Source organism: Callithrix jacchus, chromosome 8, assembly GCF_049354715.1.
Source record: "Callithrix jacchus isolate 240 chromosome 8, calJac240_pri, whole genome shotgun sequence".
Classification (NCBI taxonomy): Eukaryota; Metazoa; Chordata; class Mammalia; order Primates; family Cebidae; genus Callithrix; species Callithrix jacchus.
This window is the reverse complement of record NC_133509.1, coordinates 127,235,022-127,260,106: the sequence shown is the minus strand read 5'-3', so window position 1 is coordinate 127,260,106 and position 25,085 is coordinate 127,235,022. Positions and strand designations below refer to the sequence as shown.

General features: G+C 47.3%; 1 protein-coding gene and 1 non-coding gene across 5 annotated transcripts in view; both read right to left on the bottom strand.

Annotated features, from left to right (window-relative positions):
* Positions 1-25,085, bottom strand: part of SLC24A4 (solute carrier family 24 member 4) — a 178,839-nt gene that overhangs the window by 92,256 nt on the left and 61,498 nt on the right. The gene's annotated exons all lie outside the window — the stretch shown is intronic.
* Positions 6,480-6,586, bottom strand: LOC118145236 (U6 spliceosomal RNA). The gene has a single exon (XR_004730364.1). It is a non-coding gene; the product is annotated as a U6 spliceosomal RNA (small nuclear RNA).

Genomic DNA, 25,085 nt, shown 5'->3' with positions numbered 1-25,085 from the left:
AAAGGAATGAACTGGATGCCAAGGCTGGGAGGCGGGAGGGAGCCCAGGAGACTGGGATTTCTGGGCAGGCGTTCCGGGAGGTGGGAAGGCCACAGTGGGAAGAGAGGCTGGAACATGAGATCAAATGGATCAGAGGACACAAATTTCAGGATAAGGACTCTGGCTATGCCCCAAAGACGCTGGAGAGCAGCAGCAGATCGCTGAGCTCGGGAACAGCAGGATGAGAGAGTATCCTAAACCAACAGTTGGCAAACTTCTTTCTGGAAAGAATCAGACAGACAGTAAATATTTCAGGCTTTGCGGGCCATATGGTCTTTGACACAACTATTCAATGCTGCCGCTGTAGCGTGAAAGCAGCCACAGACGAGACGTACGCAAACCGGCATGGCTGTGTTCCAATAAAACTTTACTTACGTTCACTAAAATCTGAATTCCCTATCACTCTCCTGTGTCACAAAATAGTATTTCCTTTTTAATTTCGTCCAATCGTTTAAAAATATGGAGGCTGTTTTTGGCTTGTAGGCTGTATTCCAAACAGGTGGGGACCTGGATGTGGCCCGCTGGCTATAGTTTGTTGGTCCTTGCTTTAGAAACATCAGGCAGGGTGGGAGGAGGTGGGAGGGAGCAGGAGACAGAAGCTTCAGGTAGAAGCTGTTGGAAGAACATGGAAATAGAGAGGAAGGGATGGTGTAGAACGGTGATGGCCCTCCGACCCGCAGGATGGAGGATGGGCGTGAAGCGGAGAAACCTGGGGTTTCCAGCTAGGGGGATGAGGGCATGGTGACGCCATGAACCCAGATGGGGGAAGGACACTGGATGGGGACAGGAGGGCTGTGGGCTGTGGCCACCAATTGCATATCAGAGCCAGATCACACCAGTCAGCTATTCAGAGTGCGGGGCGGTGATGGGGTACATCAATACCTGTTGTTTTTGCCTGTCTGGCACCCTAAAACCCTGGTTCTCCTGAGGGGAATTGCCCTTCCCCTGTTCTCATCCATATGATTTGAGTGGGGCTGGTCCCACAAAGACAACCAAGACAGCTCCAGCTGAGAGACAGCAGGCTCTTGGGGCCGCCAACTGTTCGGTGTGTTTCAGGTAAGAGCCTGGGTGCCTGGCCCCAGCTTCAGCTACAGACAAATGGTCCAACGTGAATCACTCCCGGGAATTCTGCTGGACCTTTTTGAACAGGTGAGGCTTTCTTTCTGCCAGACCCCAGAGTGGTAAACTGCAGGCTTGTACCTCTCAAGGCCCCTTTGTAGGGGGAGACTGGCTAGGGAGAAAGCCAGCATGAAAGAGAGATGAGACGATCCTGATCTGGCCACGCCCAAAGCTGGCCCAGGACTTTGCTCAGGAGCCAATCACCTCTCATCTTCTGCTCAGTCCAGGCTGGTTTGTCACTTGCCACCAGAAATCCAAACACACTCAGCCACTGTTAGAACGTGCCCCAGAGGGCAGAGGTCTTAACCTTGGAATCGTGTGTGATCCAGTTCCTGTCTTAGAGGAGTATTTGACAGTCTTGCCCAAAGCATTTGCATCTGCTTTATTTATCTCTAGACAATGCTCCTTATAGAGAGTAGGTGCTCCACCACTGCTGGTGTGGGAAGGAAGGCACATAATCCCAGGAAACCTCACACACTGAGCCAGAGGAAACTCTATAAAGAAACATCAGGAGACAATATGGATTTCCCTTCCTCCTCCACCAGCCAAAAGGTCAGGGAAACCATGAGCTACAGGGACTTGGTTCTGTCTCATACAAACAGCCAAGACGAGAGACAGCAGGCTCTTGGGGCCACCAACTATAGATGTGTTTCAGGGAAGAACCTAAATGAAAGAAGGGAATTATCTGGTCTCAGAGATGGTTAGGAAAGGGGCAGGTCTCACGCTGGGCTGGAAATGTTTGCTATTAGCAGCAACTCACTTGGAGAGAGAGAAAATGAGCACCAGAGCTCTCACTGGACTTCTCAACCCTGATCACGGGGTGGGTGGGAGGATCTGGGCAAGTAGATGGGCAGCTTGGGATTCCAGGCCAGGGTCCTCAACAGAAGCTCCTGGATATTCAATTCAAGGGTGAGTTTCCATGTACTGTGAGGACAGAGACACTGATTAATGGAGGGCTTGCTGGCAGAATGAAGGGAGCACTATATGGGAAGTCAACACAGAGGTTCTGAGTCCCAGCCTTCAACCTCACTGAATGCCTGACTTCCCTCGCTGGGACCTGATTTCCTCATCTGTAGCTGAGAGGGCTGGGCCAGAGGTGTGACTGTCAATCTGAGGGGAGAGCTCAGAGTTTGTCCAAGAGGTGCTCAAATTCATGCTAATGGGGCCGGGTATGGTAGCTCATGCTTGTAATCCCAGCACTTTGGGAGGCCAAGGCAGGTGGATCACCTGAGGTTGGGAGTTTGAAACCAGCCTGACCAACATGGAGAAACTCCATCTCTACCAAAAATACAAAAATTAGCTGGGCATGGTGGTGCATGCCTGTAATCCCAGCTACTCGTGAGGCTGAAGTGGGAGAATTGCTTGAACCCAGGAGGCAGAGGTTGCAGTGAGCCAAGATCACACCATTGCACTCCAGCCTGGGCAACAAGCGTAAAACTCCATCTCAAAAAAAAGTCCATGCTAATGTAAAGAACATGACATGAGCACACTTTCCACAGGTATAGACATCAGGCTTGTGTAGAAACTTGTCTTTGGGTGAATTTCTATGTTAATCAAATACTAAACTTGCAATAGCACTTGGTTATTCTCCTTTCTCTGTGCACAGTTCACCATATCCAGATGAGAGGCACTCCACACCTTCATTCAGAGACCACAGAGGCAAGACAGAGCTTCCCTGCCTGGGTCCAAATTCCTGCTCTACACTTACTAGTGGTGTGGCCTTGGGCAAGGTTTTTCACTGTGCCATGTCTGCTTTCTCTTTGTAAAACAGGCATAGTATTAGTATCTACCTCTTAGAATTGTTCAGAAGACGAGGTGAGCAGATTACGTAAAGGCGTGAAAGAGGGCACAGTGAGGGCTCAGTACAGGTTTGCTATTCCATGTGATCAGTGACACTCTCTCATGGCTGTCCATGGTAATTTTTGCTTTAAAAGGGTACCTTATAAGCCAGACGTGGTGGCTCACACCTATAATCCCAGCACTTTGGGAGGCCGAGGCAGGTAGATCACCTGAGGTCAGGAGTTCAAGACCAGCCTGACCAACATGGAGAAACCCTGTTTCTACTAAAAATACAAAATTAGCTGGGTGTGGTGGCACATGCCTATAATCCCAGGTATTTGGGAGGCTGAGGCAGGAGAATTGCTTGAAGCCAGGAAGTAGAGGTTGTGGTAAACCAAGACTGTGTCATTGCACTCCAGCCTGGGCAACAAGAGTGAAACTCCATCTCAAAAAAAAAAAAATATTATAAAACTAGGCTCTGGTTCGTGCCTGTAAACTCAGTGCTTTGGGAAGGCTGAAGTGAAAAGATTGCTTGAAGTTAGAAGATCAAGACCAACCTGGGCAACATAGTGAGACTCCATTTCTACAAAAAATCTAAAAATGAAGCAGGCATGGTGGCACTCCTGTAGTCCCAGCTACTCAGAAGGCTGAGGCCGGAGGATCGCTTGAGCCCAGGGGTGTGAAGCTGCAGTGAGCCATGACTGTACCACTGCACTCCAGCCTGGGTGACAGAGTGGGATCTCATCTCTCTTTTGTGTTAAACATTTATTTCAGGTGCGGGGGTACATGCAAAGCTTTGCTACATGGGTGAACTTGTGTCACAGGGGTTTGTTGTACAGATTATTTCATCACCCAGGCATTAAGCCTAGTACCCAATAGTTACCTTTTCTGCTCCTCCCACCCTCCACCCTCAAGTAGACCTCAGTGTCTGTTCCCTTCTTTGTGTTCAGGAGTTCTCATCATTTAGCTCCCACTTATAAGTGCAAACATGTGATATTTGGTTTTCTGTTCCTGTATTAGTTTACTAAGGAGAATGGCCTCCAGCTCCATCCATGTTCCCACAAAAGACATGATCTCATTCTTTGTATGGCTTCATAGTATTCCATGGTGTATGTGTACCACGTGCTCTTTATCCAGTCTCTGTCACTGATGGGCATTTAGGTCAAGTCTTTGCTATTATGAATAGTGCAGCATGTGAGGCCTCATCTCTTTAAAAAACCCGACAAACCCCAAACTTAGTCTGTGCTGTCACCATTCAGGAGACTGGTTGCCCTATCCTGGGGAGCATGTTAGGGAAGACGGGGTATACTCCCAGTCTGGTAATATTTTGTTTCTTGACATGGATGCTGGTGACATGGGCATGTCCACTTTGTGAAAATGTACTGTGTTCTTTCCAGTATGTTATCATTCAATAAAAAGTTCTAATAACAGAGGAACTCTTGAACACAAAAGACAGAGAGCATCGTCAGCAGCTGCACAGCTTCAGATGGGAATAACACTGAATATACCGCCCTTTCCATTCCTTGCTCCCAGGCAGCTGTACCATCACTGTGCTTCACGGACTCAGCCTCCAGCTTTGCTCAGCTTTACAGGAAGCATGGTCACTGGGAATTGCCCCAACACTCCCCTCCGCACCCCCATTCCTAAGTCCATTTCTTCATCCAGTCGCTCAAGATCTCTTCCTGTCTGGAGTTGTGACATCAGTTTCCTGGACCCCTTCCTGGTCTCAGAGACCCAGAGCAACTGGATGACTGAGCTTGGAAAGGCTTGAGGAGACTGAACTTGACTCCATGTTGGCTGAGGAGCTATTTTTCACAGGCTGTCCTGACCCAGCCCCATCTCTGTCTGTAGAAACCCCAGCCAAAGCCCAGCTCACATATAAGCCTCACTCCTTTCATCCTACAGACTCAGCCAGCCAGTCCTCAGGCCAGATTTCCTTTCCCACACCTTTTCTCTCTCACAAAACTCTAGCCTCTAGGATGTTCTATGTAGACTGGCCAATCATGACTTATAATTCACAGATACTAAAATAAAAATTCCCGTGACCACTGCGGAAAGGGTATTCATAAACAAATCTTCCCTACCTCGATTTTCCTGCAGGAAAACTTCCTATTGGGGGAACAAGTATAGATTAATCTACTTCAGAACAACTAAGAAAGCAAAACAAATACTGGTCAACTTCGGTAGAGAAATAAAGCAATCCACATTTGTTTGTCATAATCTTATTTAATCCTAATTACCACCTAGAGGGTAGATCTTATTATGTGTATTTTGCAAATGAGAAAACTGAGGTTGCAAAAAGCTAAGTGACTTGCCTGAGGCCATTCAGCCTGTAAGCAGGACAGCCGGAACCCATCCCCGAGCCACACAGACCTGGCTCCAATCCAGGGAGGTTTTCTACCTTGGCTCACTCCTCACAGGCATCATCTTAAAACAATCAGCCCACCTATGAAGGCTTCCAAGGTAAAATAAACTCACATCCTTGCAGAGAGAGGAGAGCTTTAGCTGCAGTTGCCAACACAGAGGCATTTATTGCTCGCTATTCTGGGATAGTCAAGTAAATAACGAAGTAAGCCACTTCCTTAAACAGATAGGCCCAGAAGACTCAATTTAACCACAACAAACACAATAATAGATTCAAATATCAGGTCTATTTAGTCACCCCCTTTTACCCTTCTATCCTGACTTATTCCCCCTTGTGGATGTGAAACACACACACCCCCCGCTGTAGCAACAAGCATAAATAGAACCATATGAGCATCCCATGATAATTCAGCACTTAGGTTATTGGAAAATATTGCTTTCTGAATCCACACCAGGCCAAAAAACAAATACACACACACTCACACTATCACTCGGCAGATGGTGTATCTGATCACTCTGTGATATGGTGGATTTGTGTCCCTGCCCAAATCTCAATCATTCGGCAGATGGTGTATCTGATCACTCTGTGATATGGTGGATTTGTGTCCCTGCCCAAATCTCAATCATTCGGCAGATGGTGTATCTGATCACTCTGTGATATGGTGGATTTGTGTCCCTGCCCAAATCTCATGTTAAATTGGAGGAGGGGCTTGGTGGGAGGTGACTGGATTATGGGGCACGGATTTCCCCCTTTCTGTTCTCATGATAGTGAGTTCTTATGAAATCTGATCATTTAAAAGTCTGTGGAACCTCCTGCTTCTCTCTCTCCTGCTCCACCATCGTAAGAGGTACTCGCTTCCCCTTTGCCTTCTGTGACTGTAAGTTTCCTGAGGCCTCCCAGTCATGCTTTCTGTTAAGCCTACAGAACTGTGAGTCAGTTAAACCTCTTTTCTCATAAATTGCCCAGTATCAGGTGGTTCTTCATAGCAGTGTGAGAACAGACTAATACAGAAAATTGGCACTGAGAGTCGGGTACTGCTATAAAGATGCCCAAAAATGTGGAAGCAACTTTGGAGTTGGGTAACAGGCAAAGGCTGGAACAGTTTGGAGGGCTCAGAAAAAGAAAGATGTGGGAAAGTCTGGAACTTCCAAGATACTCATTGAATGTTTTTTTTTTTTTAAATATGGAACACTTCACGAATTTGCGTGTCATCTTTGCTCAGGGGCCATGCTAATCTTCTCTGTATCGTTCCAATTTTAGTATATGTGCTGCCGAAGTGAGCACTCATTGAATGGTTTTGACCAAAATGCTGATAGTGACATGCACAGTGAAGTTCAGGCTGAGGTGGTCTCAGATGAAGATGAGGAACTTAATGGGAACTGGCATAAAAGTCACTGTTGCTATGCTTTGGCAAAGAGACTGGCAGCATTTTGCCCCTGCTATAGGGATCTGTGGCACTTTGAACTTGAGGCAGATGATTTAGGGCATCTAGCAGAAGAAAGTCTGAAGCAGCAAAGTGTCTAATATGTGGCTTGGCTGTCCCTAACAGCATACAGTCATATGTGTTCACAAAGAGATGGTCTGAAACTGAAACTTATATATAAAAGGGAAGCAGAGAATAAAAGTTTGGAAAATTTGCAGTCTGACCATGTGGTAGAACAGAAAAACCCATTTTCTCAGGAGAAACTCAAGCCAGCTGTGGAAATCTGCATAGCAAGGAGGAACTGAATGTTAATAGCCAAGGCAAAAGGAAAATGTCGCCAGGGCATTTCAGAGACCCCACCCCCCCACCCCCATCACAAGCCTGGAGGCCTATGAGGGAAAATGGTTTCATGGGCAGGGTCCAGGGCTCTCACTGCTCTGTGCAGCCACAGGATATGGTGCCCAGCATCCCAGCAGCTTCAGCTCCAGCTGTGGCTAAAAGGGGCCATGGTACAGCTCAAGCCCATTTCAGAGGGTGCAATCCCCAAGCTTTGGCAGCTTCCACATGGCATTGGGCCTGTAGGTGTGAAGAAGACAAGAGTTGAGCTTTTGGACGTTCTGCCTAGATCTCAGAGGATGTATGGAAATGCGTGGATGTCCAGGCAGAAGTCTGCTGCAGGGTAGAGCCCTCATGGAGAACCTCTACTAGGGCCATGCAAAGGAGAATGTTGAGCCCCATACAGAGTTCAAACTGGAACACTGCTGAGTGGAGCTGTGAGAAGAGGTCCTCCAGACCCCAGAATGGTAGATCCATGGAGTGTTCACTGTGCATCTAGAAAAGCCACAGGCATGCAACCCCAGCCTGTGAAAATTGCCATGGGGGCTGTACCTTGCAGAGCCAGAGGGGCAGTGCTACCCAACACCATGGAAGCCCACCCCTTGCATCAGTGTGCCCTAGACGTGAGACATAGGGTCAAAGGAGATTATTTGGGACCTTTAAGATTTAATGACTGCCCTGCTGAGTTTTGGACATGCATGGGGTCTGTAGCCCCTTTGTTTTGGCCAATTCCTCCCTTTTGGAATGAGAACATTTGCCCAATGCCTATACCCCCATTGTATCTTAGAAGTAACTAATTTGTTTTATATTTCACAGGCTCATAGGCAGGACTCTTGGACTTGGACTTTTGAATTAATGCTGAAATGAGTTAAGACTTTGGAGGACTGTTGGGAAGGCATCATTGGTTTTGAAATGTGAGAAGGACATGAGATTTTGGAAAAGGCAGAGATTTGGGAGATTTGGAATGATATGACTTGGATTTGTGTCCCCACCCAAATCTTATGTCAAATTGGAGGAGAGGCTTGGTGGGAGGTGATGAGGTCATGGAGGCAGATTCCCCCTTGCTGTTCTCATGATAGTGAGAGAGTTCTCATGAGATCTGATCATTTAAAAGTATGTGGAACCTCCCTCTTCTCTCTCTTTCTCTCTCCTGCTCTACCATGGTAAGATATACTTCATTCCCCTTCACCTTCTACCATGATTCTAAGTTTCCTCAGGCCTCCCAGTCATGTTTCCTGTTAAGCCTACAGAACTCTTTTCTTCATAAATTACCCAGTCTCAGGTGGTTCTTTATAGCAGTGTGAGAATAGACTAATACACCCTGCAAACTAGTTCAACTTTTGCCACTGTATGCCACTACTGGAATGAGGCTCATACCAGGTAATCCCTGCCTTGCTATCCTAATGACTCAGAGTCAGGAGCTGATGGAGAAGTTTCTACTTGATTGTTCAGATTTACCTCTTTGTTACAAACACAAACAGCTCCTATGACCTGTTCTTAAATTTACCCATCATTTCTTTGGTGGAGACAGACTTCCAGCTGGAGGGATAACTAATTTACCTGGTCTGCCTGGCTGGGCAGACACTACTCCTGGGACATTGAAGAAATGTCTGCAACAGATGAGTTAAGGGCACAAAGAGGTTAGGCAACTTGCCCAAAGTTGCACAGCAAGTGGCAAAGTTGGGGTTTATACCCAGGCAGTCAGCAACACTTCATCACTACACTGTGTGGCCTCTCTGTTTAGGGAGACAGATATGTACCCACCTATAACACCAAGAATAGTATTTTTTTTTAATCTATTTCTGTTTTATTTACGTTGAAATTTATGAGATGTACTCTTTTCTTTTCTTTTGCTAGATATTTACTGATGACCTATTATGTGCCAGGACTAGATGAGAGGAATAAAGGAGAGAACAAGAGAGAGATGATCCCTGCTGCTATCAAAATTACATAATGAAGTAGGGGGTGGGAGTGGAGAGGACATACAAATATTTAAGATTCATTCTGATAGTTTCCAGTGCTTATGAAAAAAATAAAGTTGATATTGAGATACATATGTGTGGCAGGGGAGTGAAGGGATGCATGCTTTAGATGTGGTGGTTAGGAAAGGCCTCGCTAGGAGGTGTTATTTGCACAGGGACCTGAATGACCAGAAAAAGAAATCCGTGCAGAAGTCTGTAGGTGGAGGATGTCAGGGACAAGGAACTGCCAGGGCTGACATGCTGCTGTGTCAGAGGAAAGAAAGAGGCCCAGCAGCGTACATCTCCTGCCAGTGCGCTGGAGCACTGTGATGGATGGGGACTGTGGGCTCAGTGGGGCTAGCTATATAGACTGCTGGGCCTTAATGCATAGGGGACGGTTGGTCACAAAGAGGAGCTTGAAATTTTTTTCTATTTGCACTATAAAAGGTCTGGATGGTTTAGGCAAAAAAGTTGTGTGATCTGATTCCTCTTTTAGAAAGGTCCCTCTGGCTGTCATAAGAAGAGACTGTAGTGAGGGAAGAGCAAAAGAAAGCAAGACCAGCTGGGCTATGCAACAGTCCAGCCAGAGATGATGGTAGCATTAGAAGACAGTGACAGATACCAGTGAGATTTGAAGTAGATTTGGAGTCAGAGCCGAGTAGCTTCTTACGAGTAGGGAGGTGAGGTTATATATGCCACTGTTAATTCAGTAAGACTTACTCTTTTCTAACACAGTCTGTAAATTGAGGCTCTAGCAAGCCCAGAGTGAAGCTTGTTCAAAAATCTTCTTTTAAAAATGTAATTTTTCCCAGAGAAAAAGAGGTGTCAATCAATTACGTATGCATATAAACCAGCCCCATCAGCTTCACCTCTTAACACTGGGCATCAGCAGCACTGAAGAGAGTGACTAGGCAGAAGAGATGTAAGATATGTAATGGAGGAACACAACATATGTGGGAACATAGCAGAATCTGTAGGGAAGGGCATTTGAAAGATGTAGAAGAAAGAATAAATAGATGAGAGATGCCTACTTTGAAATATGGCTAAAGCTGGCCCTAACTGTATCTAGAAGAGGGGAAGGCAATTCTCCCTGATTTCTGAGGTCAAGGTTACACACCTCACGCTCCAGCCAGTCCTCTCAGAGCTTTAAGTCTGTCATCTTGAACTAATTCTGTGTGCAGGGATGGGTGACTGCATCATGGCTTAGAAGGTAGACTGCTCCCCAAAGATTCATGCTGCCCTTCCTCACTGACTGCTGAGAAAAGGCTGCTCACCTAGAGGACTTCATCAACCAGATCACAAGTGCCATGCATCGCCTTGGCCTTTGTGCTTCAGAAGTATGTGTGTCTTCTCAACTCTGTCCCCTTCTGCAGGACCTGGAAGCCACCTGTTGAAGATGGCAGAGCCCCAAGACAGAAGGAGCATGGGTCCCTGGGAGGATCCCTGCTGAACATGCATGCTGGATGGCTGTGGGAGTGAAAAACTCCTACTGGGTAAAGCTACTGAGATTTCAGGGTTTCTCTGCTACTGTGAAGATCTGATATGGTTTGGCTATGTCTCCACCCAAGTCTCCTCTTGAATTCACATGTGTTATAGGAAGGACCTAGTGTGAGGCGATTGAATTACTGGGGTGAGTCTTTCCTGCACCGTTCTCATGATAGTGAATAATTCTCACAAGATCTGCTGCCTTTATAAGGCTGAGTTGCCCTCCACAAGCTCTCTCTTTGCCTGTTGCCATCCATGTAAGACGTGACTTGCTCCTTGTCTTCCACCATGATTGTGAAGCTTCCTCAGCCATGTGGGACTGTAAGTCCAATTAAACCTCTTTGCTTTGTAAATTGCCCAGTCTTAGGTATGTCTTTATCAGCAGCATGAAAATGGACTAATACAGGATGGTTATTCTAACTCATCTCCAAAGGAATAACATTTTCTGATTTTTCAAGCTCTCAAAATGGTCTTGAAGCAGCAGCCTATATTACCTGGCTGGAAGTTTTGATCATAGTATGTGGACCACTCTAGGTGACTTGAGGGAGCTGGGACAACCTTCATGGCTGTCACCAAAAATATATACCTGAGAAAAGGAAAAACTTTAGGCTACTGATATATAAATCAATGTATTTCAGGACGATCACAATTAGAAAGCGGATGGCTTTCCTAAATTAAGTTGTAATCCCACTTAGCACTCAATCATCCTGCCTGCCTCGCAGAGTTATTTTTAGAAGCCAGGGGAACCAATTTTATGTCTTGCTTTTGACACGAGGCTTACTTCTTCCAGCAAATATTAATATTGTTCAGCTTTGCCCTTGTACTTTAAACAAGAATAGAAGTTGATAAATGTTATCTGAGGACTGCAATCAGCAAGCTAAAAAGTGCAAACTAATATATTCCATCACTTTTATGAGCCCATTGTCAAGGAAATAAGGTAATGGGCTTACATGAATTTGAATATGTTTGGCACTTATGGACATTGGTGTTCACAGGAAAACAAAGAACACATTTTGCTATTGGTGGGTGTATTTGTATTTGGTATCTGTCTGGTCTGGAGACCAAGAGAAGGCTGGAGCCTTCGGTAGGGAGGGGAATGAGTATATTGGGACTGAGACACCTCCCTGCCCGCTACACTACATTCCTATACTACAGCCTGGCTGGGCAGACACATCCCAGGACATTGTGGATACAGCAGCAACTCATGTAGGTCACAGAGAGGTTAGATAATTTGCCCAAGGTCACACATGAAGGAGCACATTTTGGATTTGAACCCAGGCAGTCTGGGTGTTAAACAATCTCACTGCCACTCCACAACACTGCCTCTCCGCTTAGGGGAATGGTCTTCCAAAGAGTGGCCCTTTGTGAAGCCCTGCATGGCTCTAGGCGCATGCTGGGTTCCTTCTAAATCCTCCTGTGCTTTGCACACACGTGCACTCTGGCCACAATCATGTGGTACCATGGTTGTTTCTCTGTTCTTCTCCACGGGTAGGCCATACTAGCCCGTAGGGTGTCAAGAATTAGAAAAAGTCTTCCTCAGGACATTTTGCTTCCATTTGCTGGAATATTCTCACTCTAAAGAGACAAATAAACAATGTCTATGGCTTGAACGGCACCTTCTAGGATTGTGCAGTACACAACCTGCACAGCGTTTCCATCTGGTGCCCTCCCTGTCTCCCAGCACAGCACTGGGCACACAATGGGATACAAAAAATCCTTATGGACTTGATTTGCAAGTGTTGCTGGCTAAGTCAACTCGAAGAGGCAGGTGTTTTCAGATGCTTCCTTACGAGACAGGGGGATGAGCTGTAGCCTTTTTTCTTTTTTGTGTCCTCCTGCCTTGCTGGTGGAGAAGCAAGGACCGCCAGATACTGGGTGCCTTGTGTGTGTTCCCCCCTCTCCATGAAATGAAGACACTTTCAAAAGAATCTCTTTCACTTCAGCTTTCACTCCCATTTCCTGATTTTTCCTCTCAAGCAAAAGCACACGTTGAGATTTATTTCCTGCCTTTCGTCAGTGGCTCTTCAAACACACTTGTTTCCACCAGGCATCAACACTGTTGACAAAAGCTCTTTCTATCTTGCATACGCAAAGTATGCATCTCCCACAAAACACCAATGCCCACAGAAATAAACAAGAAAAGGCAAAGATAACAGGGGACCCACTCGCTTAGGCTAGTTTCAGACCTGTCAGAGGGAACCAAATGAATTAACTTCCTATCGTTGCAGCTAATTACGACGTGGTCTCATCTGATAGAGGATTATGTTCTCAGTTACATCTTGCTCAACACTTTCCAGGGAGGGATGAGCATGCATAACGGGGGTTCAAAGTCAAGTGTAAAAAGAACCGTGGTCCTGCGTGGCCCCAAAGAAGGCAGCTGTGTCCAGAGCCTCTCATCAATCCCTACAGATTTTCTCTCCCCCGTTTAGCTGCACCCTGGCTGTGTGTATGTATTTTTCCCCCAACTCTGATTTTTTTCCAGTTTATCAAGGTACCGTAATTACAGGTGATTAACAGAACACCACCAATTCTAACATATTGGTACTTTATTTAAAACTGTGCCCTGGCTGGCCATGGTTGTTCACGCCTGTAATCTCAGCACTTTGGGGGGCTGAGGTCGGAGGATTGCTTGAGTCCAGGAGGTTGAGGCTGCTGTGAGCTACGAGCATTCCAGCCTGGATAACAGAGTGACACTCTGTCTCAAAACACCGCCCCGCCAAAAACAAAAACTATATCTCACCTGCCATCCACTCCTCCCTAATTCCACCCTCCAATGTTCAAACAAGGTTAAGTTCTCCTTCTCTGCAAAGGTCATACTCAACTCTCTTCTCTAACTACCTTTGCAGTTAATAAATTTCACCGCAATTGTCTTAATTATCCAATCTAACAAAAACTCTCACTGGGACAATGTGCTGGGTTAGCTCAAGCCCCTTCATATTGCAAAGCCCCGGTAGCCTGCTGAAGTTCAGCCCCAGTACGTCACCAGTGTGAAGGCCAATATAAGACCCTGCAAGATGTCACAGCCATCACCAGAAAGCAATAAAGTAGCTTTTTATCAAACCATGGGACATTTAATTTAGAAGTCAACTCCAGGAAATATGGATTTCTCCCTTAGGTAACACCTTGCATATGGAAAGTAACAGTGATATGATTTTCTATCCAAGTTTGGTGAAAATCCAACAGCTTTTCCTCATTTCTTCTAGATATATTTGACTCACTCCTTTCGGGGAAAAAAAGGAAAAACGTGATGTTGTAGTTGCTAATCTGAACTGTTTCCATCCATCATGCCAAATGGAAAATCTTTATCCTTACGTAGTAGGTGCCAAAATCAAGGTGAGACCCAGCTGCATAGGCAAGTTTATAGCAATTTAGACCCCACAGAGTGACATTTTTAACTCGGTGTGCATGAAATTAACAACATGTCCTTTTCTGAGAACCCAGGGTCCGGAGAACTCTATATCCTACTGAAAATGCATTTCAAGATCAGTTGAGGCCTGAATAAATTAGCAGGGCTCTCCCCAGGTACCGCTTGAGAGTGCTGGCATTTAAATGTCATCTAACAAGGCTTAACAGGATTAAGTTGTTAAGATTGTTAATTAAGATCCTAAATCTTGCTAGAATCCCCCTGAAGTAGGATACTTGATCATCCTCACTGTAGAGTTGCAGAACGTGTCATCAGATTTAAATCAACAAGCTGGCATAGAGGTGATGATTTAAGGAAGGGTGCCACCCCAAAGGGAAGACGAATGTCCCTTCTGCAGAGACTCCCTCCATCTAGTGCAGCCATCTCTCCAGAGTTTCCACTGAGGGCAAGAGGGGTTTGAGATGGCATGCTGGTAATTCCTGGCCTGTGAAGCCCAGCGTGTTCAAACAACTACAGTAACCCCCTTTCTCACTTTGGCTAGTGTCGGGGAGGGGTATGTTCTGAGCCATGCCAGGTGGGACAGATGTGAGAGAACCTGTCCCAGCAGCCCTGGGCAGGTGTGGTCCTGGGAGCAAGGGGCTAAGGCTAACAGGCTTGTTCTTAGGGCATTGAAAACATCAGGAAAGAGGAGATGTCAATAACATCGGACATTGGAGGCTGACCTGTTCTGTGGTGTTTCCCTTCTCTTCTTCCCACCTCCAGTAGTCTTACCCATTCTTCCTCTTTTTTTTTTTTTTTTTTTTTTTTTGAGACGAAGTTTTGCTCTCATTACCCAGGCTGGAGTGCAATGGCGCCATCTCGGCTCACTGCAACCTCTGCCTCCTGGGTTCAGGCAATTCTCCTGCCTCAGCCTCCTGAGTAGCTGGGATTACAGGCATGCGCCACCGTGCCCAGCTAATTTTTTTGTATTTTTAGTAGAAACGGGGTTTCACCATGTTGACCAGGATGGTCTCGATCTCTTGACCTCATGATCCACCTGCCTCGGCCTCCCAAAGTGCTGGAATTACAGGCGTGAGCCACCGCGCCCAGCCTCTTCCTCTTAAATGATTCTCCCATGCCCACTTCTCCAATGCTCCGTGTGGATGCTTGCTGTACCCACCAGCCTGCTGCCAGCCTCCCCCACGTCTAACCCTGCTGCTGTTCTGCCAGGCCATCCCTCAGAAGCCCTCAGTGTCCTCTATTGCTCCAAAGATAAGGGCATCCTTAGGCTAGCACTCAACTGTCCTGTTGCTAAATGGCTTCTGACCACCAGTTTACCAACCATGAGGGCATGTTTCAACCAACTTAAGCATGTACACACCAGGCATATCTTACAAATGAAAACAAACCCTCTCTTGGTGTGTGGACCAAAAGGGATGACAGCCACGGCCCCAGCTCCTCACAGCCCAGTGTGCAGGCGTGGGATAAGGGCTATGACAGAGGAGGTCACATGTGCACAGGGCCTGGCATAGGGGACAGTCTCATTATTGGGTGCGTGACTTGTGCTCAGTGAGGACACTGTGAGGGGTCAGGCTGGGCTCCTGCTGCCCCGTGTAATTCAGAACTGATTTGAAGCCAAATCCTGCTTATTCTATAAATGATAAGTATCAGTATGTCAGTTGCTTCTATTTTTAGAGCGAGAAAAATAATAAAGGTAAGAAGAGCCCCTCTGCCAGGTGGGCTCTTACTTTTATTAAATCCCAACTTCCAGCACTGGATAATGACAAACAGAACTCATGGAAATCTTATTCGTTCCTTCCAGAACTTGGCTATGGCCAGCACTTCCAACCTTGTCTGTCACTCTCCTCCAGAGCTGTGCTCACACTGGCCACATCAGCAGTGCACACCATCCCTGTCCACTCTGACCTCTATGCAGTTGTAGCCATTGCCCCTCCCGCAGTGTGCAGATTTAAATTTCCAGAACCCAGACAGGATGCCCCCTCCTCCAGGATGCTTTGGCAACGATGTTCATGCAAAAAGCTCATTCCTCCTCCTGTAACCAGGGAAAGAGCACTGGGCTAGGAGTTAAGAAGGCTGCACTTGGCTCATCACAGATTCATTTTCAAGCCAAAGACACAAACCCAAATAACTCAAGGCCGTGATTGTTCAATTAGTCACAGATGGTCGCTCCACATGGTGACTCAGGGACTCCTCCCAGTGCTGCCCAGCCAGATGCCAAGCAGGAGCAAAAGGAGCTGGGCACAGAAGGAGGCTAATTTTCCGTGGGATCCTGAGAACAGATACTTCTGCATTCCAAATGCAAATTTCGGATTATCCACCGTGATAGATTTCACCTCACCCTCCAACGTCAGAGCAACTGAGAACCCATTGCATGAATTACCACAGCCAAAGAGGTGAAGCTTTTTCTCTTTCACACAATGCTTCTTTATACTAAGACTTTAAAAGCAATCAAAACCCAGAAATACGTAAGAAGAAAATGTACACTTTCTATCTTACAGTTGCTTGCCAGATTAAGAGAAAATGCTATTAGTGCTTTGAAGGCAGGAACCAGAGTTGTCCATATCAGACTCTCCAGGGAGCACCGTGTCCAGCATAGCCTATAGCCCCAGATGTAGAGCAAGTCTTAGGGGAGAGAGTGCAGCATGCAGAGCGGGTGACAAGGAGCTTCGATTAGCTCTGTCATTGCAACTCAACAGACTGTCACACAAGCACAAAAAAGAATTCGGACTACTGAAGAGATATAGAAAAGAAGAAAGTAGATAAATGGAAAAGTAGAGTGTAAAACCAGGCATGCTGGGCATAAAACCTACCCAATCCCAGACAATAGAGCTACAGACACTCTAGAAGTAAACTGTCACAGCAAAGCCGCTGCAGGTGTATTTTGAAATACGCCATGAAGCGGTGGGGTGATGCAGAAAGTCACATTCATAGATTTGGTCCCCATTCCCTCTCATGCTGATGCCCACACTCTGGTCTTTGATCAGGAACAAGGGTTCCCAAACCTTTTACATATTTTTTAAATTTCTCTTTTTACACTGTGGTCCATGAAAGATAAACAAAAGCACCTTGGGCTCCCCCAAGCTCATCTGTTTCGAGTCCCTGATAAAAAGAAGCATCACTCCACGGCAAATTGCAGGGAGTTGGGGAAGGACAGGACTGTGATTTACTCCAATTAAAATATACACAAGCCTCAGTCTGTTTTCTAGCAAAATGATAAGCCCAAATATGCAAATACGGCTCGCTTTACCCTGTGATGCAACAACCCACACCAAACCTGACTGGTAACGCAGCTGGACGAATCGTGATTTGCTTATAAGAGAAAGGCAAGAACAGCAGTTAAAAACCATGACCGTCTCACGACAAAAACACAGAAGGTCTGCCCGAAAGCATGCTTCCTCCAAGTTAAGCCAATTCCAGCTCTCTGCAAGGGCGTGTGCGTGGTTGGAACTGGGCAATATTGTCCATGACTGAGGGCAAGCCTGGCTTCTTATGGAATCCTGGCTTAGGGCCCTCACACCCTAGAAACTCCCTAATTTTAGTTTACAAATAAAAAGTATTAGGAAAGCAACTCTTATTGCTGAGTCTTTAGGAACTCTTGATTGTTTTTGCAAATGAAGGTTTTGGAGCTAGCCTCAGGGTACACCATTTGGCCATAAAACTAGAGGGGTGGCAGGGGTCATTTTTTGTGTGTTTTTTGTTTTGAATCATCCCTGGCCTGTAAGGAGTCTCCTTAAGGGGCTTTTGATTAAGCCCCAGAGAGTCCTCTGAGAATGGCTGCTAGAGAGTGGCTTTCTGTAACCCCGCAGTGTTCCAGGCAACGGGGCTGAGGTTGGCTTCCACACACCAAGTGTAGCTTCATCTCCCATTAACTTGTAACCTAAGGCACCTGAGCCCTTACCACAGGTCAGACAGAAAGCCTGGCTGTAAAAGTCAGGCAAAAAGATGGGCCCAAGCTGTCTTACCACTTCTAAAGAAAATAAGATATTTACAAACCTATCTGGGGTCCAGTTCCGAGCCGTGTGCTCCCTTATCCATCTAGAGGCCACTCCGACCCTTCCCTGTCTCCCGAATCCCCTTGTCTTCCTGCTCCCATGACACTCACGCTGTGGCTGGTGAGTTACCCAGCAGCTGGGGTCTCGCAGCACCCTTAACCCGCATCCTTCTTTGGTTGGAGGAAGGTGGGAAATGTGCCCACAAGCAGAAAAGCCAGGGTTCATTAAACGTCACTTACTCTCTCTCCTACTCTACCCACCGTTAAAAATTTAACGTTCCGTTGGTCAGTGGCTCACAGCTATAATCCCAGCACTTTGGGAGGCTGAGGCAGGTGGATCACCTGAGGTTGGGAGTTCAAGACCAGCCTGACCAACATGGTGAAACCCCATAATCCCAGCTACTCAGGAGGCTGAGGCAGGAGAATCGCTTGAACCCAGGAGGCAGAGGTTGCAGTGAGCTGAGATAGTGCTACTGCACTCCAGCCTGGGCAACAAGAGCAAAACTCTGTCTCAAAAAAAAAAAAAAATTAACATTGACAGAGAACACCTAAAAATGGTCCTGCTTGATACCCCATACGATATGGCTTCAAAGATCATTTCAGAGTGGTCTCCAAAGTTATTTGGGGAATAACCTGAGCTTCTGCTGACATAATACCACCTAGTCCTAGATTCCTTTATGGTTGTTTTGAACAAAATTTTATGTAAAATTAAGTATTACAGTAAAAACAGTAATATGACAATTTCAGGAATTTCCCATCCGGACTGCCACTTAGCAGCAGGCAGAAATCTATACATATGTTTTGAGTAGGGGTCTCACTCTGTCGTCCCGGCTATAACCACAGCTTATGGTAGTCTGGAACTCTCCCAGGTGACTGGGGGTACAGCTGAATACTACCACACCCAGCTCATTTTTTTTTAATCTTTTATTTATTTTTGTAGAGATGGGGTCTTCAATGTTGCCCAGGGTGGTCTTCAACTCTCGGCCTCAAGTAATTCTCCTGTCACAGCCTTCCAAAGCACTGGGTTTATAGGCATGAGCCATCAGGCCTGGCCTGTATTTCTTCTGCATTTTAAAAACATTACAAATAAATGTGATTTGCCCAAACCAAGAAAAGCATTCTCATTTATAAGGGGAGAGAAAAAATGATAAAAACAATACTGAGAGAATAAAAGATGAGGGAAAAATCAGAGGTCACAACACTGTTCCTGTTAACAGTGTGTCATTTGGAATGGCGGGTCACACCTGCAATCCCAGCATCTTGGGAGGCAGAGGTGGAAGGATCACTTGAGCCCAGGAGATAAAGACCAGCTTGGGTAACACAGCAAAACCTCATTCTGTAATTTTTTTTTTAAGACGAAGTCTTGCTCTGTCACCTAGGCTAGAGTGCAGTGGTGCAATGTCAGCTCACTGCAATCTCTACCTCCCTGGTTCAAGTGATTCTCCTGCCTCAGCCTCCTGAGTAGCTGGGATGACAGTCACCCACCACCATGCCTGCCTAATTTTTGTATTTTCAGTAGAGATGAGGTTTCATCATATTGGCGAGGCTGGTCTCAAACCCCTGACCTCAAATGATCTGCCCCCCTTGGCTTCCTAAAGTGCTGGGATTACAGGCATGAGCCACCACACCCAGCTTAAAAAAATTCTTTTTAATTAGCTGCATGTGCCGGCCTGTAGTATCAGCTACTCAGAAGGCAGAGGTGGGAGGATCACCTAAGCCTGGGAGATTGAGTAAGCTGTGATTGCCACCGTACTCCATCCTGGCAACAGAGCGAGACTCTGTCTCAAAAAAAAAAGAATGTGTCTTCTTGGAAACCATGGCCACTTCCCTGGATGTGTGACCAGGCCTGTTCAGGTGGCCACCATGCACTCAGGGCCAGCTCCCCTGCACCGTTCATGCTGCAGGAGACAGCTGGTCACCATGCTAGGGACAAGGAAGGGAAGTCCCAGGACCTCCAAGCAGCAACTGTACCTTAGAAACCTCCAGAAGAGGAGCTTCTCATCGATAGCTTGGATTCTACAAATGACGGAAAAGGAAAGTCCACCTGACCTGACCATTTTGCAATTCCATCACTGACACGTGTCTGGTCTGTGCAGGCTGCTTTAACAGAATACCTTAGGCTGGATGATTTGTAAACAGAAATTTACTGTTCACAGTTCTGGAGGTAGGGAAGTCTAAGATTGAAGCCCCAGCAGATTCAGTGCCTGGTGAGAGTGTGTTTCTCATAGATGACGCCTCCTATGTGATCTCACACAGTGGAAGAGGCAAACAGGCTTCCTCCGGGCTTCCTTTACAAGGGCACTAATCCCTCACTTCCCCAAAGGCCCCACTTCCAACACTGTCACGCTGGGGATGAAGATTCAACACGTGGATTTGGAGGGACACCGACATTCAGACCATAGCAAGGCATCTGGATGTCCCCTTCCCCCGCACTCCAAGACCCTCTTTGCAGAGCATTTCTGAATGTCAACACATACAGCAACCATGAGGCCGCTACAGCCCTCATCGGAAACAAGGCCGATACTGGCCCCCACAATCTAGAGATGAGAAGCTGTCACCCCAGTACATACCTTGAGAACAGCCCCAGAACACAACAGAGTGATCAGAGCCTAGACCTCCACGAGGCAAGTGACAGACAGAAGGGTCACCCGATAAATGCCCTGAGGTGCCCACCCCGCTGAAACCAAGTAAGGCTGACAAAGTCGGGGGACTCAGGAGAAAAAGAAAGCCATATTTTTGCTGTTGGCTTTTCCTAAGCGAGAATCATACCCCTAGAACAACAAGTCAATTGCTGTTGTCTTTTTTTTCAATGATTGTAAAATGATAAATGAGAAGATAACCACCTAATATGTTTTTCAGCTCAAGACATACTTGTTTTCTCCACACTAACCTTTAAATCCAGAGTCCTGCATTAAGCCTAGAAACCTATAATCGATGATGAGTTTCTGATAATGTGGAAAAGATGGGTCAATAGCATCAACAGGGCCCCAGGAAGGAGGAAGGAGTAGTTAGAGAAAGGTGCCTCCCGGACTCTCCTTAATTAGCCAGGGCTGGGGGCTCCAAGAGAAGTCAGGGGGTGGAGGGAGAACGTGGAGCTGGGGTCAGGAAGTGTGGTTCTCACTTCAAGTCTCATGCAGCTGCAGTCAGGCGCTGGCCGAGGTCACCATCATCCCAACACCCACCATTGCGCACTCACATGGCTGGCAGCTGGTGCTGGTGGTGGGCTGGGAACCCAGCTAGGGCTGCAGACCAGGACACCTCCAGATTACCTGGGCTGCTCAGAGCATGGCCTCTGGGTTCCTAGTGGGAGAGTCCCACAAGACACAGATGAAAGCAGCAAGGCTTCTCATGATCTATTCTCAAAAATCCAGAATGTCTCTTCTGCCACATTCTACTAACCAAGAAAGTCACTAAGACCAGCCCAGGCAGGGACTCGATGGGGGAGTGGCAAGGTCACACTGCAGAAGAGCACGTGGGATGGAACATACTGTGATTGCCAAGCATGGCCACTGCAATCAACTGCACCTACCCTATAGCAAACACTATTTTAGGCACACAGGGGAAGGGAGTGTGGACAGTGGCAAGTGAGACATGTTGTTTGCATGGAACTTACCTCCCAGTAGCAATGCATGATGGGTGTTGGGACAGACTCTAGGGAAACCCAGTGTTTAGGGTGGTAACATCCCACCTCAGAGACCCTGGCACCTGGGGTTGGCACAAGGGTTGGGCTGGGACACACAAAACCTGGAGATCCAACCCTAGGAAAGACTGAGCAGGAGGTCAGAGCTCAATGAAATGGACAGTTATCTCTTCCACTCGGATCTTCCCTGAACTCCATGCCCATAGATGGCAGGTGTGGCTAGCTGCCTCCAAGATTGGTGGCTGTCTCTTCCCATGGGAAGTGGTGGCTGAGGAATTACCGTCCAGCCAGGGGCATTTTCCAGGTCCCCTTGCATGTAGGTGGGGCCCGTGACCAGCTCTCACTGGTGGAAGTGACATGTGCCCTTGCAAACCCAGGGAGCCCAGCAGCCGGTGCATTTATTCCAGCTCTTTATCGCCATCCACTGGGCGCACATCCAAGACCCTGGACCTGAGAGGAGGCAAGCTGCAAGATAGAAGGAGCCTGGATCCCTGAATGACCACATGGAAGACGCTCTGCCAACCAGAAACACACGCTGGAGTGTTGCATAAATGAGGTGTAAACCTTTACTGTGCTGAGACCCTGAACCTTAGGGCCTCCTGCACCTGCTGGCATCATCCTGTTCAATACAACACCACCTTCCTGGTTACATTCAACTCAAGATTCCTAAAGTAGGAATCGTAATGTTCCCTGTTAGGCCTGGTGCCCATGCCACTTTGGTAAAGAGCTGCTGGATGGCCTGTTTGGGGATGAGTAAGTGCAATGACATAGAAAGGCCCCAAATGGCTTACGGGGCCAGTGAAGGAACCCCCAGCCCAGTCCGGCAGGGGACAGAGGACAGTCACAGAGGATGTTTTCCCATTCTTGTGACTGCTCTCATTTCAAATTTAGGGCTTTGAAGGAATAAAGTTTCAGAAAGCATTTTAATAAAATATATTGCCAGATCTTAACTCTGGGGAAAAATGAACTGGAAGGAGAGCCATGCTTTAACTAGGGGAGGGGTTACAATTGTGGCAAAAGTGTTCAGAGTGTTTAAAAATATCTTAAATGTAACGAGGGCTGACAGGCTGACAAAACCAAGTAGGAGGCAGGGAATTTGGGTCCTGTTAGGGAGGAGCTGTGCCCTCTGCTTGTGGGGAGGCTCAATGCAGGCGAGATGGCATAGGCATGCCTCATTGTGGCAGAGAGAAATGTTCTTGCTTTGCAAGGGAGAGAGAAAACCATCAGCCCTGGCTCAGAGACCCCAGGAGACAGCAGCAGCAGGGACAGCTGGGCTCTGGCGGGGACACAGGCTTGGGGACTGCAGGGATGACCCGGACTGGGGAGCCAGGCTCAGGGGTGGCCAGGAAGGCTGTGCCTCCTGCCCACAACCACACAAGTGCACAGCTGCAGAGTTCACCCCACAGAGATGGTAAGCGGCCTGAAAGCCAGGAGCACGTGGCGAACCACGCCGTGGGCAGCTCAGTCCAGAGCTGAGGAGGCTGTCAATGCCTGTGGGTCTTCGTTAACCAAAAAGAAGACTGGGAGGCGGTCACTGGGAGCTTTGGAGAAGAACAGAGGATGTGGCAAGGAACCGAGCCTGAGCAGCGGCAGCCTCAGAACCACTGACCTCACACCCGGGTCCTGGGGAAGACCCACCCTGAGTCCCACTGCCGGGAATCTGTCTCGAGGTGCCAAGGGACACTCCTCAGGCATCTCCTTTATACGTCACACCTTAAATCTCACACACACTTCCTTCTGTGGTCTCTCTCAGGCTATAACAGGCCCCAAGAGAGGAAAACAATACAAGACAGATGCCAAGGGGAGGCTAGAGTGTCCACCCCAGCTTCAGCCAATAAAGGGGTATATTGTGTTTAAACAGTTTCAAACAGTATGGAGGTTCCACCAAAACTTAAATATAGGATTAGTGTGTGATCCAGCAGTTTCATTTCTGGGTATATGCCCAAAGACCCACAAGCAGCGACCCGGGCAGACATTTGCATACTCACGATCACAGCCCTTTTTCACAATTGCCAAACGGTGGAGACAGCATGAATGTCCATGGACGGATGAATGGATATACAGAATGTGGTGCACAGATGCAGCGAAATTCTTCCGCCTTAACAAGGAAGGGAATCAAAACACAGGCTACAGCATGGGAGACTCACGCTAAGTGAAATACACCAGTCACAAGAGAACAAACATTGTGAGTCCACTTTTATGAGGTACCTGGCGCTGTCAAATTCATAGAGGCAGAAGGTAGGCCGGGAATTGCCAGGGGCTGGATTGAGGAGAGATGTGGAGTTATTGTTCACGGGTGCAGAGGTTCGGCTTGAGATGGTGAGAAAGTTCTGGGGACTAAAGTGGTGATGATCACACAACAATGTGAACGTACCTAATGCTACTGAACTGCATGCTGACGACGACTAGAACGATCCATTTTATGTTATATATATTTTACCACAATAAAAGTAAATGACTATGGTCACCATTGGCCAGCAATTTTAAACATCAGTGATAAAAATACTCCCGGCCAGGCATGGTAGCTCACAATTGTAATCCCAGAACTTTGGGAGGCCAAGGGGGGCAGATCACATGAGGCCAGGAATTCAAGACCATCCTAGCCTACATGGCAAAACACTGTCTCTACTAAAAATACAAAAATTAGCTGGGCGTGGTGGTGGGTGCCCGTAATCCCAGCTACTCGGGAGGGTGAGGCAGGAGAATTGCTTGAACCTGGGAGACGGAGGTTGCCATGAGCCAAGATCATGCCATTGCTCTTCAGCCTGGGTGACAGAGCAAGACAAGAAGGAAAAGAAAGAAAAGAAAAAGAAAAAGAACTCTTCCCCAGGGTCAGGCCACCCTCACAGTGCCCCCTGCCTGGTTGCTCCCTTGGCATCACTGCCCCACCCCTACCGTGATGTTTCCTTCCTTAAGGGGAGTGGAGGGCTGGTGGAGGTGGGTCTACAGAACTGAAGAGATTCTCATGGAAGCCAGGATGCGAAACTACAAGGGTGAGAGAGCATGGGGCCTCTGGAAGGTCAAGGTCGAAGCGCATTTGTGCACACGCTGGCCTGAGAACACATTTCCGCAGCTGTAGGAGCCTTCTCCCTTGACCTGAAATCTCACCACCTGGAATTTTGACACAAAGAACGAACCCCGCCTCAAGGTTAGCGTCACAGACCAGCAGCCCAGGCCACAGCCAGGCAAATCATCCTGCACAAAATCCTAGTTCTGCTCAGATAATCTGCTTACACATTAAACACGGATTAGCAGAAACGTCAAACAAACCCCTTTAGCAGGATGGGCTCACATCGTGAACTACATGCTTCTCTGATTTTTGCTGGTTTAACTGCCTTTTAGGGTGAGAGGAGAGAATGAGGTTGGCTTTAAATAATTCTGGTTAATAGCAGATACAATTTATCATTTGAGAACTTATCACGTGTCAGGCGCTGTGATAACCCAAAAGAAGGGAGACTCCATGGGGCAGGGTCTTTCTTGCTCCTGGCGGGTCCCCGGCACCCTGCGGATCATAGGCACTCCAGGGAAACTGGAAAATGCAGGCCTGTAAACACTCTATGTGCTTTCTAATCAGCTGATCTGC